Below are 17,175 nucleotides of genomic sequence, written 5' to 3' on the forward strand. Positions count from 1 at the left end.
CCATTTTCGAAAAAGAGCTGACCTGTTTCCATACTTCCACCACTGGGGATACTGACATAATCATCCTACCTGGCTTTTACATGGATGATTACTATTGAACATGGATTTTCACGGTTGTGTAAAAAGACATTTAAACAATAAAACTGTATTCTTGATACTTACTAAGTAAGATGTGGGGGGGCGAAGGAGGGAGGGAAGGAGAGAAGGGGAGGAGAGTAGAGATGGAACAAGGGAAGGAGGGAGATGGAGATGGAGATCAACATCCAAAGTTGTCCTTTGACTTCCATATGGGTTCTTTTTTTTTAACTTTTTAAGTTGGAGAATCTCTGTATTTACATTTCAAATGTTATTTCCTTTCCCCCCAATCCCATCCCCCCTCCCCTCCCATTGCTTCCATGAAGGTGCTCCTTCTCCTAACCACCCTCAGCTCCTTGGCATTCCCCTACACTGGGAAAACGTGCCTTCACTGGACCAAAGGCCTCTCCTTTTATTGATGCCAGAGAATGCTTTCCTCTGCTACATAGACACCTGGGGCCATGGGTACCTCCATGTGAACTCATTGGTTGGTGTTTTAGTTCCTGAGAGCTGTAGTGTGATTGGAGAGTTGATAATTTTGTCCTTCCCATGGGGTTGCAGACCCTTTCAGCTCCTCCAGTCCATTCTCTAGATCCTTCATTGGGGTCCTCATGTCAGTGTAATGGTTAGCTGCAAGCATCCTCCTCTGTATCAGTATGGCACTAGAAGAGCCTCTGAGGAGGCATCCATATCAGATTCCAGCTAGTAAGCACTACTTGGCATCAGCAATGGTTCTATGGTACATGTGTGCACACACTCAGATTCACAGGGATACATTATATATATATGTGTGTGTGTGTGTGTGTGTGTGTGTGTGTGTGTGTTTATGTATGTATGTATGTATGTATGTATGTATGTATGTATGTATGTATGTATATATGTATGCACAAATGTATGTGGGGGCCAGAGTTGCCCTTCTTCAGGACACCATGGTTTTTTTTTCTTTTTGATAGCACCTTTTTTTTGCTATTATTATTATCATTAGGCTAAACTTTCCAGAAAGTGAGTCCCAATGATTTGCATATCTCTGCCTTCCAAGTGCTGGAGTTAGAGGCATGCACCACCATGCCAGACTTTTTGTGTAGGTTCCAAGGATCATATTCAGGTCCTACATTTTGCCTAGCAAGCACTTACTGATTTACCTGTCTCCCTTGCCTAAAGGATTTTGTTAGCAAAGCAGTTGAGAACAATATATTCAAGTGCACCAGAAGTTCGATAACCCATAATAGTGACTAAAAGTTGTTTTAAGACTGACAGAATAGTTCAGCAAGTAATAGCATTAGCCATGCAACCCTGAAGACTAAAGTTCTATTCCCAGAATGTGGGAGGGAAGGAGAGAATAAACTCTAAACTGTTGTATTGTGACACCCACAATCACACTAAAGGACATGCCACCTGCATTCAGATACAATTAACACACACACACACACACACACACACACACACACACACACACAAACCATGCACAGGCACAGTAATGGAGAGACAGAAAGACAGACAGACCAACAAACACAGACACAGACGTGTATGCATGAACACACACATATACACAAGTAAACATGCCATAAATATTTTTAAAATAGTAATCAAAGGTAATTTAAGGTAACAACCTGACAGATATCATTGCTATTCTGTCAGATTTTGTTAGAGTCGGCAAACATGGCTCCAGACATGATGTCCTTGTAATCAAAGAAAACCTCAAACTCCAAAATAGGAAGTAAGGCCGTTGAAAAGGAAGATTCTCATTTGGAGACTCTAATCATCAAATCAAATTAGGGTCATTTGATTTCATTAAACTATCCCAGGACATAAAAGTGTTATTGTTTCTCAAACAGAAGATAATGAAGCTAATTTGAATCTGAGTTCATACTAAAATGAATTTATGATACACAGTAAATAAACAGTAGCATTCATGTTTCCAGAGGCTGCTTTCATCACATTAATAAAACATATCATTAATATTTCTAGAACTTTTTAACAAAGCCAAATAATTTTCCCTCAGTGAACACAAAACTCAACTGTTACCCTTTCTGAAAAAACCACTTTGCAGTAGCTCTACATAACTCTCAGATTTTGCATGCACAACCCACCTGGAACCCTGTAGGTAATTCTGTAGGGATAATATTCCCCCGTAATCGAATGTTAAAAAGTCTTACACTAAACTATCAAAAGTCTATTGAGATGGCTCAATGGTAAGGTGTTTGATGTGTGAGCATGAAGACCTGACCTTAACTCCCTAGAAGTCATGTAAAGCCCAGTGCAATAGCCTCTGTTTGTACTCCAATCATTCTCACTACAAGGCAGGTAGCAGAAACAAGATTATCCCCAGAAGTTTACAGGCCAAATAGCCTGGTGTATGAAGCAGTCCAGAAAGAATTTCAAACAAGCTGGAAGAAAATAAGCAACTGAAGTTGATATACAAAAACCAGGGAGAAAAGCTTTTGTTTGTGATGTTGTGAAACTCCACAAAAGTTTTCTGTCAAATTTTTGTCATGGTGTAGTCAGATGGAAGAATAAGTGGACTTGGAAAAAATCAAAAGTCCAATCTTTTCTGTATTAGTTTTTTATTATTTTTTATTTTTAGAATTCTATAATGCTTCTAATGGTAGTCTTAGGACTGTTCAATACTTAAATAAGAGGTCTATTAAAACATTTAAACCATTGTAAACCATTTAAAACGTAAATATCTGTCAATATTTCTTCCTGGCTTTTTTAATATTTATATTGTTTTTTACATTTTTAAGTAATATATAATTAAATCACTTCTCTACTTCTATTTCATTTTCATTCCCTTGCAAATTGATAAACTTTTTAGATTCCCTGTTTTTAAATATAAATATTACTCCCTGAGTCTGTTTAGTTTTGCTGTCATGTCAATGATTACAGGATTAGTCACTTTGTACTAGATAACTAGTTAGGAGCCTCATCTATGGGCGGGGCTAATTCTCTCTCTCAGCATTCACCAATGTTACCAAGTTTATATAGTGATGACCCCACGAGAACTTCCTTTTCAGCCGTAGTGTGCCTATTAGTACTGCCAAGGTTAAGTTCTTAGAGAACCATTTGTGGTAGAAATTTTTGGTTTCTTTGAAGACTCTATTATATCATGTGATGCTTGTCTGGAAACTGTATTATGAGAGGATGTTTTTGCTGAAGTAGACATATGGGAGGATGTCATGTTGAAAACAGACATGTGGTATTTTCTGGAAGCAGCCTGGGGGGGGGGAAGCATAGTTTATTTGACTAGAGTGGACAACTGAATGAATGTGTGATGTTTGATGATGTTTGGAAGGGGTATAAATATAACCCAACAGACAGTGGATGCTGTGGTATTGGTTATGCCTTACCACTCTGCTGGTCATCCTAGAGCTTTACTGACGCTGCTCATGCTCTGATCACACTGTAAGTCATTGGTTCATCTTATCATTCTATGCTGTTCATTGTTTGTCATTACTTTATTAAGAGAAATTCAGCAAAGAACTTCTGGGGGTGTCTTGGAAGCTTCTAGAAGCTTCCAAGACATGGGCCAATTAGCAGATCCTTATGATTTCATCTGGATTGAGCTGCTGCTGCTGATTTATATGAACTGAACTTCTGATATCCTTACAACTCTGACTGGATTTGCTTCAAAGAACTATTTCTAAACAGATCCACATGCTCCCTTTCTCTATTATCTTTTTCTTTCTACTACCGCTGGTGGGTATTGGGCTAGTGGGGAGGTTAAAGTATTTACAAACCTTTATTAAAGGTACATTTTGGCCACTGGGAACACGGGAGATCCAGGGACACAGGCCTGGTGAGACTGTGCTTCAAGTAGGTGGGGCACAGAGAGGGCTAGGCCTGGCACTCGGAAAGCACCCCTCCATTGCTTCAGGGGAGCAAAAGCTCTGCCATAGGGACTCAGTTTCCACCCGGATGGCCCTTATGTGCAGACCAAACGCTCAGGCCATTTTCCACCGGGAACAGTGGAGATCCAGGGACATAAGCCTGGCGAGACTGCACTGCGAGTATCTGGGGCACAGAGAGGGCTAGGCCTAGCATGTGGTAGATTCAGCCCTCCGATTGGTCCAGGGGAGCAGGAACTCTGCCTTAGAGAGTCGGGTCCACCCAGAAGGCCCTTGCATGCAGACCAAATGCTCAAGCCATTTGCTACCTAAAACAGCAGAGATCCAGGGACACAGGCCAAATACATAGAAGAGACAGGAACCAATCACTGACAACAAGACCACATATAATCACAGACAACAAGATGGCAAGAAGAAAGTGAAAGAACTTACCCAATGGAAACCAAGACAACCTGGCAATATCAGAACCCAGCTCTCACATCACAGCAAAAACTGGAATGCCAAACACTCCAGATAAAGAAGACTCAGACATGAAATCATACCTCAAGATGATGATGGAGATTTTTAAACAAGAACAGGAGGAAAAGCATAAAGAAATAGTAGCTTTTAAAGAGGAAACATGAAAAACACAGAAATAAACAAAGTATTCTCAGCTGAGGAATACCGAATGGCTCAGAAGCACCTAGAGAAATGTTCAACACTCCTAGTCATCATGGAAAGTCAAATCAAAGCAACCTCAAGATTCCACTTTGTACCAGTCAGAATAGTTAAGATAAAAACTCAGATGACAGCAGATGCTGGCAAGACTTTAGAAAAAGAGGAACACTCCTCGACTGTCGGTGTAACCTGGCACAACCACTTGGGAAAACATTCTGTGGGTTCCTCAGAAAATTGGACATAGTGCTACCTGAAGACCCAGTTATTCCACTTCTGGGTATACACCCAAGGACACATGTTCCACAATGTTTATAGCAGCCTTATTTATAATAGCCAGAAGCTGGGAGGAACCCAGGTATACTTCAACAGAGGACTGGATACAGAAATGGTGATAGATTTACACAATTTCTACTAAGCTATTAGAAACAATGACTTCTATGCCACCAGGAAGAGCAGAGATACAGGGACGCAGACCTGGTGAGACTGCGCTGTGAGTAGTCAGGACTCGAAGAGGTCTGTGAGTGCATGGAAAGCAGCACCCTCCCACCCAATTGGTTCAGGGGAATAGGAACTCTGCCATAGGGACTCAGTTACCACCCTGAGGGACCTTGTGTGAGAACCAAACACTCAAGTCATCTGCCACCACCAGGAACAGCAAAGATCCAAGGACACTGGCAAGGTACACTGGAGAGACAGGAACCAATCACTGACAAGAAGATGGCAAAAGGAAAGTGAAAGAACTTACTCAATATAAATCAAGACAACTTGACAACACCAGAACCCAGCCCTCTCATCACAACAAACAGTGGAATGCCAAAAACTACAGGAAAAGAAGACTCAGACCGGAAATCATACCTCAAGATGATGATAGAGATCCTTAAACAAGAACAGGAGGAAAAGCATAAAGAAATAGAAGTTTTTAAAGAGGAAACAAGAAAAACACTCAAATCAAAGAACTAGGGGAAAACAGAAACAAAGAGATGAAGGGATTGAAGAAGGAATTTAAAATGGAAATGGAAACAATAAAGAAAACACTAAAAGAGACAACTGTGGAGGTAGAAAACCTAAAAAAGGAAATAAGTAGTCACAGATTCAAGCATCTCCAACAGACTACAAGAGATGGAAGACAGAATCCCAGCGGCCGAAGAATACATGGAAAACATAGACAAAACAGTCAGAGAAGAAGCAAAAGCCAAAAAGCTCTTAACCAAAAATATCCAGGAGATCCATGACACAATGAGAAGGCCAAACCTAAGGATGATAGGAATAGAAGAGGGCAAATAATATCAACTAAGAGGCACAGTAGATATTTTCAAAAAAAAATCATAGAAGAAAACTTTCCTACCCTTAAGAATGAGATGACCATGAGCATAAAAGAAGCCTACAGAACTCCAAATAAAGTGGACCAGAAAAGAAATTCCTCCCAACCCATAATAGTCAAAATGCCAAGTGCCCAAAGCAAAGAAAGAATACTAAAAGCAGTAAGGGAAAAAGTTCACATAACATATAAAGGCAGACCAATCGAGAATCACACCTGACTTCTCAACAGACACTATGAAAGCTAGAAGATCCTGGACAGACATCAAGCAGACCCTAAGAGAACACAAGTGTCAGCCCAAGCTGCTATACCCAGAAAAACTCTCATTCACCGTAGATAGCGAGACGAAGATATTCCAAGACAAAACTAAATTTACACAATATCTGTACACAAACCAAGCATGACAATGAATTATAGGTGGAAAACCCAATACAAAGAGGGAAACTACATCCTAGTAAAAACCATAAAATACTGAAGCAAGAAAACCAAAAGAAAAAAGACACACAGGCACAATTCTACCTTAAAAGCAAAAATACCAGGAAACAGCAACCACTATTCCTTAATATCTGTTAACATAAATGGACTCAATTCCCCAGTAAAAAGACATATGCTCTCAGACTGGATACATGAACAGAATTCAGCATTTTGCTCATACAGGAAATTCATCTCAGAGACAAATACAGACACTATCTCAGAGTAAATGGTTAGAAAAAAAAAAAAAAAAAAAACAACTGCCAAGTAAACGGCACCAAGAAACAAGCTGGAGTGGCTATTCTAATATTGAATAAAATAGATTTTCAAACAAAAGATATCAAAAAAAGATAAGGGAGGACACTTTTTACTCATTAGAGAGAAAAATTGTCAGGAGGAACAAATACAAGAGCACAGACATTCATAAAAAAAAAAAAAACCCTACTAAAACACAAAAAATACATTGTACCCCACACAATAATAGTGTGTGACCTCAACACCCGACTCTCATCAATGGACAGATCATGTAAACAGAAACTGAACAAGGACACTGTAAGACTAGCAGAGGTTATGAACCAATTGGAATTAATAGACATCTACAGAACATTTCATTCTAAAACAAAAGAATACATGTTTTACTCAGTACCCCACAGCAACTTCTCCAAAATTGACCATATAATTGGTCACAAAACAAGCCAAAATAGATATAAGACATTTGAAATACTCTCATACAGACCTATCAGATCACCATGGTCTAATGCTGGTCATTAATCACAACAAAGACAACAAAAAGCCCAAAAGCACATGGAAAATAAAAAATGCTCTATTAAATGATAGCATGGTCAAATAAGAAATAAAGAAAAAAATTAAGGATTTTTTAGAATTTAATGAAAATGAAAATACAACATACCTGAACATATGGGATGCAATGAAACCAGTACTGAGAGGAAAACTCACAGCTCTGAGTGCTTCCAAAAAGAAACTGGAGAGAGCATACAATAACAACTTGACAGCATAGTTGAAAGCTCTAGAAAAAAAGGAAGCAAATACACCCAAGAGGAGTAGACAGCAAGAAAAATCAAACACACAGCAGAAATTGACCAAATATAAACAAAAAGAACCGTTCAAAGAATCAACAAAACTAAAAGCTGGTTCACTGAGAAAATTAACAAGATTGATAAACCCTTAGCCAGACTAAATGAATCAAACAATCCTATTAAAAGTGGGATACAGAGCTAAACAAAAGGTCCCAATTAAGGAATATCAAATGGCTGAGAGGCATCTAAGGAAGTGCTCAACATCCTTAGTCATCAGGGAAATGCAAATCAAAACAACCTTGAGATTCCACCTCACACCAGTCAGAATGGCTAAGATCAAAAATTCAGATGATAGCAGTTGCTGGCGAGGATGCAGAGGAAGAGGAACACTTCTCTACTGTTGGTTGGGTTGTAAACTGGAAATCAGTCTGGCAGTTCCTCAGAAATTTGGACCTGAAGAACCAGTTATTCCACTTCTGGGAATATACCCCAGAGATGCTCTGACATACAAAAAAGTCACATGCACCACAATGTTCATAGCAGCCCTATTTATAATAGCCAGAAGCTGGAAAGAACCCACATGTCCTTCAGTAGATGAATGGATAGAGAAATTGTGGTACATTCACAGGATGGAGTACTACTCAGCTATCAGAACCAATGATTTTATGAATTTCATTCTGCGTGAAGTAACCCAGTAACAAACAAATAGACATAATATGCAGTCACTGATAATAGGATACTAACCCCAGAAAGCTCTGAACACCCCAGAAAGAACTCACAGACTATATGAAGTTCAGGAAAAACAAAGGCCAAAAATTAAAATTAAAATAATTATGCTCAATCTTTACACACCAAGAAAACTTTGACTATTTCCAGGTTATACCTTATTGTACATGTACTTTATTCATTTTCGTTGTAACTAGTAAAACTTTAATGCATACTATCAAACCTTTAAAAAATCAAGTACTGACAAAAATGTATTCATATACTTTTATGCAAAAATTCTTTTAAATTCTGTACATTTATCTTTTTTTTAAAAAGTTGTTGAATTTTATAAAGGTGGGCTTTGAAAACCTACAGCTATATTATTAATATATCATCTCTTGAAAAAAGAGGACATGCGGCTTGAAAGTTTACTTGGGTAAACTAAAAGCAATAAAGAGAGTCTCTGGTGACACATTCCATAGTGGGACTATTCTTCAATAGTTTAATGAATTTCCACTCTTCTTATGTTGCCTAAATTTGGTCTGAGATTAGGGCAGAAATTTTCATAGTTGTCTAGTTGGACCAGCACTGAAATTAGTCACCAAAGATTCCTATGCATTACTTACAATAGCAAATATTAACAACATGTGAAATCTGCCTTCTAGGAAGCCAGCTAAACTGAAGTAGAGTCCTCTATGGATTACCACACAGGTACTAAAAATTATGTGTTCAAAAATGTTTTACAGTTAGAATACATGAATATTCACTGATGGAAAATGTAGGAGAAAAAACTTCATGTACTAAAAGCCTAGACATCTAAACCATGATATAAAGACACAAGAATTGGATGCCACATTGACACCCCATTGATTATTTACTAGTGGCACTTGTATCCGTAACCAATTCTCCTCAAGATTAAAAAAATAGGACATTATAGAAAACATCATACCTCACCTGATCTAAGGAAAAATAGAAATTATAGAAACTAGACAGGAGGAATTATGGACAAATTCTTCAAAGAGTCTCTTAAAGCTACCATACCGGCCCCCTTCCCAGTTTCCCTCTCTTCTTTTTTTTCCTTCCTTTTTTTTTTTTTCAAATTCTGTGACTGTTTCTGTTAGGTAGCCCAAAATACATTCCCTACTGTAACTACATTTAACCCCTGATTTCTGTAGAAGTGCCTCTGTACATTTATGTGCTCAAGTATTCATTCTTAGCCAGAGAAATTAAGGTTATTTGAATAGCAGCCCTATTGAGAAATTGTGGAAGGACGTACTAAGTATGTAAATTAATGATAGAATACATACCTAATATATGTAAAACCTGTGTTAAATCTCCAGACAAAAAAGGACCAATAGAAGTAACATTTTCTTAAAATAAAACATTGCTTATTACTGAAGAATAAAGGCATGTTGGTCATATTAAAAGATAATGCCTTAATAACTGTAATTACAATAGACTGAATACTTCATACTCATCAACATCCCTGCTTGATACAGATGCTTGCATTCTAACCTCAGTTTACTTGGATGGGAATGATTGTTAAGAATTGTTCCATCTCTAACAAAAATGTTTAGAATACCTAGATTGGAAATGTAGTTTGTGGCTGATTACATATGATTATTTATAGAGTGATCAACTCCATAAATTTGACTCTTAGAATGTATCATTAATGGTAAAGTAGTATATTGTGGTGCTGTTTCAATTCACTACCACAGGACCAGAGCATCTTTGGGCTAAGGATTGAGCTCTAGTACCTATTTCCTTTGATCAACATTTTTGAAGCTCCAAGAACAAGGAAAATAAAATGTGTCACTCTTTGTTAACCACTAGAAATGATCAAATAAGGGCATTTTAGAAACATATGCTCTTCTCTGGAATAATTTTTAAATGTATTTCATGCACAATTAATTTGGATATTGAGATTAAAACACAGTATTACGATAAAGTACAGTTCAAATTGTCATTGTGAATAAACACATAAAATCAGTTATATATGTGGATCTCTTTGTCCCCCAAATGCTAAGATACTCTAGAATTATTAAATTCTAGTGTAATGAGTGAAACTTGTTTCACATTTTTTCTTCTAACCATCTCATGCTCTATGCCATGAACATCTTATTTTTTTACTGTATAGACCAATATTAAGTTTTGCCACTAATGCTAGTCTTGTTTAGTGCAAGTAGATATGCAAAAATAAATTTTATTTTGCATAAGTACTGCACACTAACTGATTTCCCCATAGAGGGTAGACAGGTGAGAAGTCTAGAGGAATGAAGAATGAGTGGAAATATGCAACTGCCACAGTGGCGGGGCATTAGTGAAAACCTCCAAAAATTCCTGAGAACTCTGATGGGAGAGCCTCCCAGGAAGCAATGGAGATGAGATTAGCTGAAATGCCCAACAGTGGAGAGATAGAACCTGCAGGAACAACCTCTTGTAGATAGACAGGGCCTCCAGTGGAGGGATAGGGTAACAAATCTACCTTCAAAAATTTGACTCAGAATTGTCCCTGAATAAAAGAAAAACAGGAACAAATATGGAGCAGATTGAAGAAGAGGCCATTGGGTGACTGGCTCAATTTGGGATCTATCCCATGGGTGGGCATGAAACCCTGACACAATTGCTGATGCTACATTGTGATTGCAGACAGCAGTCTAGCATGGCTGTCTTCTAAGAACCTCTATAAGCAGCATACTGAGACAGACAAAGATATTTAAAACGAACCATTGAATGGAAGGTGGAATTGTTATGGAAGAGTTAAGGTAAGTATTTAAGGAGCTGAAAAAGATGGCAACACCACACAAAGATAAACAATACCGAATAACTTGGGCCCCTGTAACTCCAAGAGACTAAGCCAAGAAACAAAAAGCATACATAAGCTGTTTCATGACCCCTGGAACATATTTAGCAAAGGATTGCCTTGCCTTACCTCAATGGGAGAGGATGGACTTAATCCTGTGAATTTGTCTTGATGCTTCATACAAAGGGACACTAGAAACCATGATCTGGGGGTAGGTGGGTGAGACAGTGGGGTTGTGACAAAAGTTTCAGAGGCAAAGGGAAGAGCAATGGGATGAAGCACTCTTGGACAGGGAACTAGAAAATGGAGCAACATTTGCAGTGTAAATAAATATGTAAGTGGATCAAAGATCTCCACATTAAACCAGATACACTGAAACTATTAGATGAGAAAGTAGGGAAAACCTTAGAACACATAGGTACAGAAGAAAATTTCCTGAACAAAACACCAATGGCTCAAGCTCTAAGGTCAAAGATTAACAAATGGGACTTAATGAGATTGCAAAGTTTCTGTAAGGCTAAAGACATCGTCAAGAAAACAAAACAGCAACCAACAGAATGGGAAAAGATCTTTACCAACACCACATCAGATAGAGGCCTAATATCCAAGGTGTACAAGAAACTCAAAAAGCTAGACACCAGAGAATCAAATAACCGTATTAAAAAATGGGGTACAGAGCTAAACAAATCATTTTCAGTTGAGGAACACCGAATGGCCGAGAAACATCTGAGGAAGTGCTCCACATCCTTAGCCATCAGGGAAATGCAAATCAAAACAACCCTGAGATTCCACCTCACACCAGTCAGATTGGCCAAGGTCCAAAACTCAGATGACAGCAGATGCTGGCGAGGCTGCGGAGAAATAGGAACACTTCTCCACTGTTGGTGGGGTTGCAAGCTAATACAACCACTCTGGAAATCGGTCTGGCGATACCTCAGAAAATTGGATATAGTACTACCTGAAGACCCAGCTATTCCACTTCTGGGCATATACCCCAGAGACACTTTAATACACAACAAAGATACATGCACCACAATGTTCATAGCGGCTCTATTTATAATAGCCAAAAGCTGGAAGGAACCCAGATGTCCTTCAGAAGATGAATGGATACAAAAATTGTGGTACATATACACAATGGAATACTACTCAGCCACCAGAAACAATGACTTAACCAAATTCTTAAGAAAATGGCTGCATCTAGAGAATATCATCCTGAGTGAGATAACCCAGTCACAAAGAACAGACATAATATGCAGTCACTGATAGTGGGATGCTAACCCCAGAGGCTTGCACTCCCCCAGAAACAACTCACAGACTGTATGAAGTCCAAGAAATAAAGAAAACAAAAAAATATACATATATTTGCAAAACAAGAAGACTTTGACTATTTCCATGTTGCATTTTGTTTTGCGTGTACTTTACGCTTATTGTAACTATTAGGTTTTCAATGCATACTGTCAAGCCCTTGAAAAAAAATCAAGTACTGACTAAAAAAATATATTCACATGGTTTTATGTAAAAATTATTTTAATGTCTGAAAAAACAGTACTGACAAAAAATGTATAATTTTAAGCAAAAAATATTTAAAATCTGTACATTTATCTTTGTTTTGTAAAATAAAGTCATTTTAAAAAAATAAATAAATAAATAAAACAATAAGTGTGTGTGTGTGTGTGTGTGTGTGTGTATGTGTATGTGTGTGTGTATGTGTGTGTAAGTGTGTGTGTGTATGTGTGTGTCTGTGTGTGTATAAATTTTCTGACTTGAAGAATGTATTTCTTAAGAACAATGAGTTATTTAAAATACCAGAGCCCTTTAGGCTCTTTCAAGCTTTCACCACTTATAGACATGAGAAAACATATTTCATATGTCATATGTGGTCATTTACCTACTTCAAAGGGAAAAATTGAAGCTAATTATCAGGTAGTTAGATATAGATTTGTGTGAGCAGAAAAGAAGAAAAATAGCCCCTCCCCACACACACCTTATCCCATCAAACTCTACCTATGGTCGTTTTGCACAATTCTTATGTGGGAAGTTTGCTAGCATTAGGGTTTGACATCTGTTTTACCCCAATAGTGGCTGTATTTCCTCACCATTAGTACATCCATGGCAACATTTCCCATTAACGATCAGACTAGTTCTTGAGCTTTCTTGATAGGAGCCCATATGGCCTTGTAACCAGTTTACTCTGCCTTTTTCAGTCCACTCTGATAGCTCCATATCAGGTGTTGTACTTTTCAATCCCCATCGCCCAGCTGCTAAATTTTACCCTCAGTCACCACTTTCCATTCCCTGAAACTGCAGTATTAAAGAGTCCCAGCTTCCGGATTCCTGTTTATTGTACAACTGATTTTAATATAATATTTATCATTCACTGCCTATACCTTAAGACATCTATTGCTTGTCTGATACTTCATCATTAGATTGGTCGTAGTTCATATTTCTTCTCTTCTGACCCCTTTAGGTGTGGTTGGGAAGACCATTCAGTGTTTTGATCTGTTTTCAATTTCTATGGCAAAGTACATGAAACTAGGTAACTTATAAAGAGAGGTTTGTTTAGCTCAAAATTATAGAGATTTGGAAATTCAAAATATAAAGGCCCCATTGATGGAGGTTCCATGCTACATTGTAACAGAACTTAAGAATGGGAATAAAACAGGCACAGGCAGAAGAGAAGAGAGTAACTTTCTTCCTTGTGCCTTGTAATAACTTGCAGTCAGTAGACAACATTCTAGTGAGAATTAGAGCATATGAACAACATAGACATCCATCCCATCACAGCCATAGAAGTAGGCAAATTTCCACCTAAGTTTAAGAGCAGACAAAGCATGTTCAAGATACAACATGCAACTAGCTGTGATGCTATGGGAATCCTTGCAATTTTTCTGGGAACCTTATTGAATTCTAATTCAACTCAGAAAATTATAAGCACTAGGGAAAAAAAATTATCCTAAGAACAATTCAAATCTGCGTTTTTCTCACCAGTGTGGGATTCCAGTTGTCTCAACTCTGCCATTATTAATTAACTTTGCCTGATTTACAGAGAGTGAGCACTTATATAAGCACCACTATTTGAATGACAAAGCCAAAAACAATACAGTGGAAGATGGAAAGGACACATTTCCTTGAGTCCATAAATGTGGTAATGAAAAAGAAAATTAACATGGAGAGTTTAATTTAGCATGAAGCCAGAACAAGACTTCAATGTGAGATGTTGTTATTAGTTTGAGTTCCAATTACTTCAGGACCATAGAAATGGTAAGATAACAGAATGCCCACTATAAAGATCATGAACTGGGAGAAGGAAAGCATATACACTGAGCTATACATGAAAGTGACAAGTTTTGAGCTCTTAATCAAACTACTATAGATTTTGGTGAAGAGATGCTGAGACTGTATGGGGATAGTAGAAACTCCTTTCTATCACATTAACCAATGTATTAATTTGCAGTAGATGCTACAATTAGAACATAAGAAAGAGCAAAAGTAATATATTACCCCCGAAGTCCTCAAGGCTGTAGAGATAAAAACCAAGATATTCCTACCAGGAAATATGGAGACAAAATTTGAACCAGATACTGAAGCAAAGACCATCCAGTGACTGCCCCATCTGGAGATCCAGCCCATATTCAGCTACCAAACCCAGACACTATTGCTGATCTCAAGAAGTAGATGCTCACAGCCAACAACTGGACTGAGAATTATATCCCCAATGGAAGAGTTAGAGAAAGGTTTGAAGAAACTGAAGTGGTTTGCAACCCTGTAAGAACATCAATACCAACCAACTAGACCTTTCAGGGACTAAACCACTCTCCAAAGAGTACACATGGATGGACCCAGCTGCATATGTAGCAGAAGATGACCTTGTTGGGCATCAATGGGAATAGAAGATCTTGGTCCTGCCAAGGCTTGATGCCCCAGTATAGGATAATTACAAGGTTGGGAAAGATGAGTGAGTAGGGGGTACCCCCATAGAAGTGGAGGAGGGGTCATGGAATAAATAATTTATGGAGGGAAAACCAGGAAAAAGAATAACATTTGAAATGTAAATAAGATATATCCAATAAAAATAAAAAATAAAAAAGGAATTAAAAAATAATTTAATAATAATTCATCAGTATTTTCCAGAAATTTTATGAATATGCCACATACTACATTGTGTTTAACAATATTCTCAGGTACTTCTTTCTAAATACTTCCATCCTTAAACTAGTTTTTGTTTTATTTCTATTTGGATTTTTTTTCTGAAGGTTTTATACATATGAAGAGTTTTTACTTTGAGAAATCCTAAAACTAAAACAAAATCCACAGAAAACAGATACTATGTTAGGAGAGTACTATTTACTATTTTTAGACTACAAATAACAACAGATGTACTTTTACCATTCTATAAAACAGGAGTTTCCTAACTGAAAAAAAAGAAAAAAAAAAGAAAAAAGAAAAGAAAAGAAAACATTGCTGCCATCTTAATTGATAATTTCATCAGAATTTACTGTTGGTCAATTGATCCCTTTATTCAATCAACAATTTTTTATGATTTCTTAAGGTATGACACAGTTTTAAAATATTCACAATGCAAAAATATTACTATCTAAATATCTTAACAGTATGATAAAAGATGGAAAATACTTGCTTCATAAAAACATAACTGTGGATTCCATTGGTAAGGCATTGCCCATATAGATTTTGGTGTGCCTTAGCCTAGACAGCTATTTTTCTTCCGCTGATGTAAGCTGTATACTTTGTGTTTAGGTTTCCATCTTTGATATGCTACCAGTGTGTTAAGGCCAGGCTATAAATTATTGGCATTCCCACTCTGTTTTAGCTTGACAACTTGAGTGGAATAAATAGTTAAAATGGTCCATTGGTTTCTTAGATGGAGGTAATAATTTCACACAGACTGGAGGTAATGGTGACATTGAGAAAAATTATCTGTTTTGGTGACTGTGCTATTTGGACAGATGGGTAGTGTTCAAGCCATAAAAACCCCATATAACTCCTCTCTACTCTCTGCCCAGGCAAAGATGGCCATAGACAGATAAACTATGAGTCAAGAAAAAAGATTTTTTCTTATGGAAACTGGCAGTTGATATCTCAAAAGCTTAAGATAAGGATGTCTGCTACGTGTAAGAACATTTTTCTTGGTGATTAATGTTACAATATTTAGAAAAAATCAAATTTAATTTGCCATTAAAAGGGGAATTTTCAACAGCGCCAAACCTCACCCAGAGTCAGGCGTGAAAAGCAGCCTGAGTAGCGGCGGTGAAGGGAACACGGGGCGACGGTGGTGACCCGGTGACAGCACGAGAGTTACTAAGTGTAGCAGTTGTGCATCATGCGTGAATATAAGCTGGTCGTTCTTGGCTCAGGAGGTGTTGGGAAGTCGGCTCTGACTGTACAGTTTGTTCAAGAAATTTTTGTTGAAAAATATGATCCTATGATAGAAGATTCTTATAGAAAGCAAGTTGAAGTAGATGCACAGCAGTCTATGCTTGAAATCTTGGATACTGCCGGAACGGAACAGTTTACCGCCATGAGAGATCTGTACACGAAGAGTGGACAAGGCTTTGCGTTGGTTTACTCCATCACAGCACGGTCGACTTTCAATGACTTACAGGATCTGAGAGAGCAGATTCTTCGTGTTAAAGACACTGAAGATGTTCCAATGATTCTGGTTGGTAACAAAGGCAACTTGGAAGATGAAAGAGTTGTAGGAAAGGAACAAGGTCAGAACCTAGCTAGACAGTGGAACAACTGTGTGTTTTTAGAATCCTCTGCAAAGTCCAAATAACTATTAATGAGATCTTTTATGACTTAGTGCGGCAAATTAACAGAAAAACCCCAGTGCCTGGGAAGGCCCGCAAAAAGTCATCATGTCAGCTGCTTTAATGTACTGGATGCATTGTAGCTCTGAGCCAGTTCTGAAGAACTATTGCCCCATTCAACAGTGCCAGCATTCCAAATTTGTTACCTTACCAACATCTTCAATGGACTTTCCTGTGGTAGTTCCTTGCAAGAGGCAGATGAAAGCTACTCATCGGTTTGCACATTCTAATCACTTTCCAGTATCACGAGAGATTTTTCCTTATATAATAGCTCTAGAGTATGCAGCTGGTAAAACCAAAGGCTACATCCAGTGTTACTGCTAAGAGACATTCTTCATCCACCAATGCTATACATGTATGAAAATGGTGTACTGTATACTTTAACACACACCTTACTTTGTATTGGAGAGTACAATAATGTAAATCCTAAAAGTAC

The 17,175-nt window shown here is 37.8% G+C and overlaps 1 pseudogene across 1 annotated transcript; it reads left to right on the forward strand.

The window, feature by feature from the left end:
* Nucleotides 1–16,249: 16,249 nt before the first annotated feature.
* On the forward strand, nucleotides 16,250–16,803 carry LOC308419035 (ras-related protein Rap-1b-like; annotated as a pseudogene). Its single transcript has one exon. The product of its transcript is annotated as a ras-related protein Rap-1b-like (transcript).
* Nucleotides 16,804–17,175: the final 372 nt, after the last annotated feature.

This window comes from Micromys minutus, assembly GCF_963924665.1.
Source record: "Micromys minutus genome assembly, chromosome: 3".
NCBI lineage: Eukaryota > Metazoa > Chordata > Mammalia > Rodentia > Muridae > Micromys > Micromys minutus.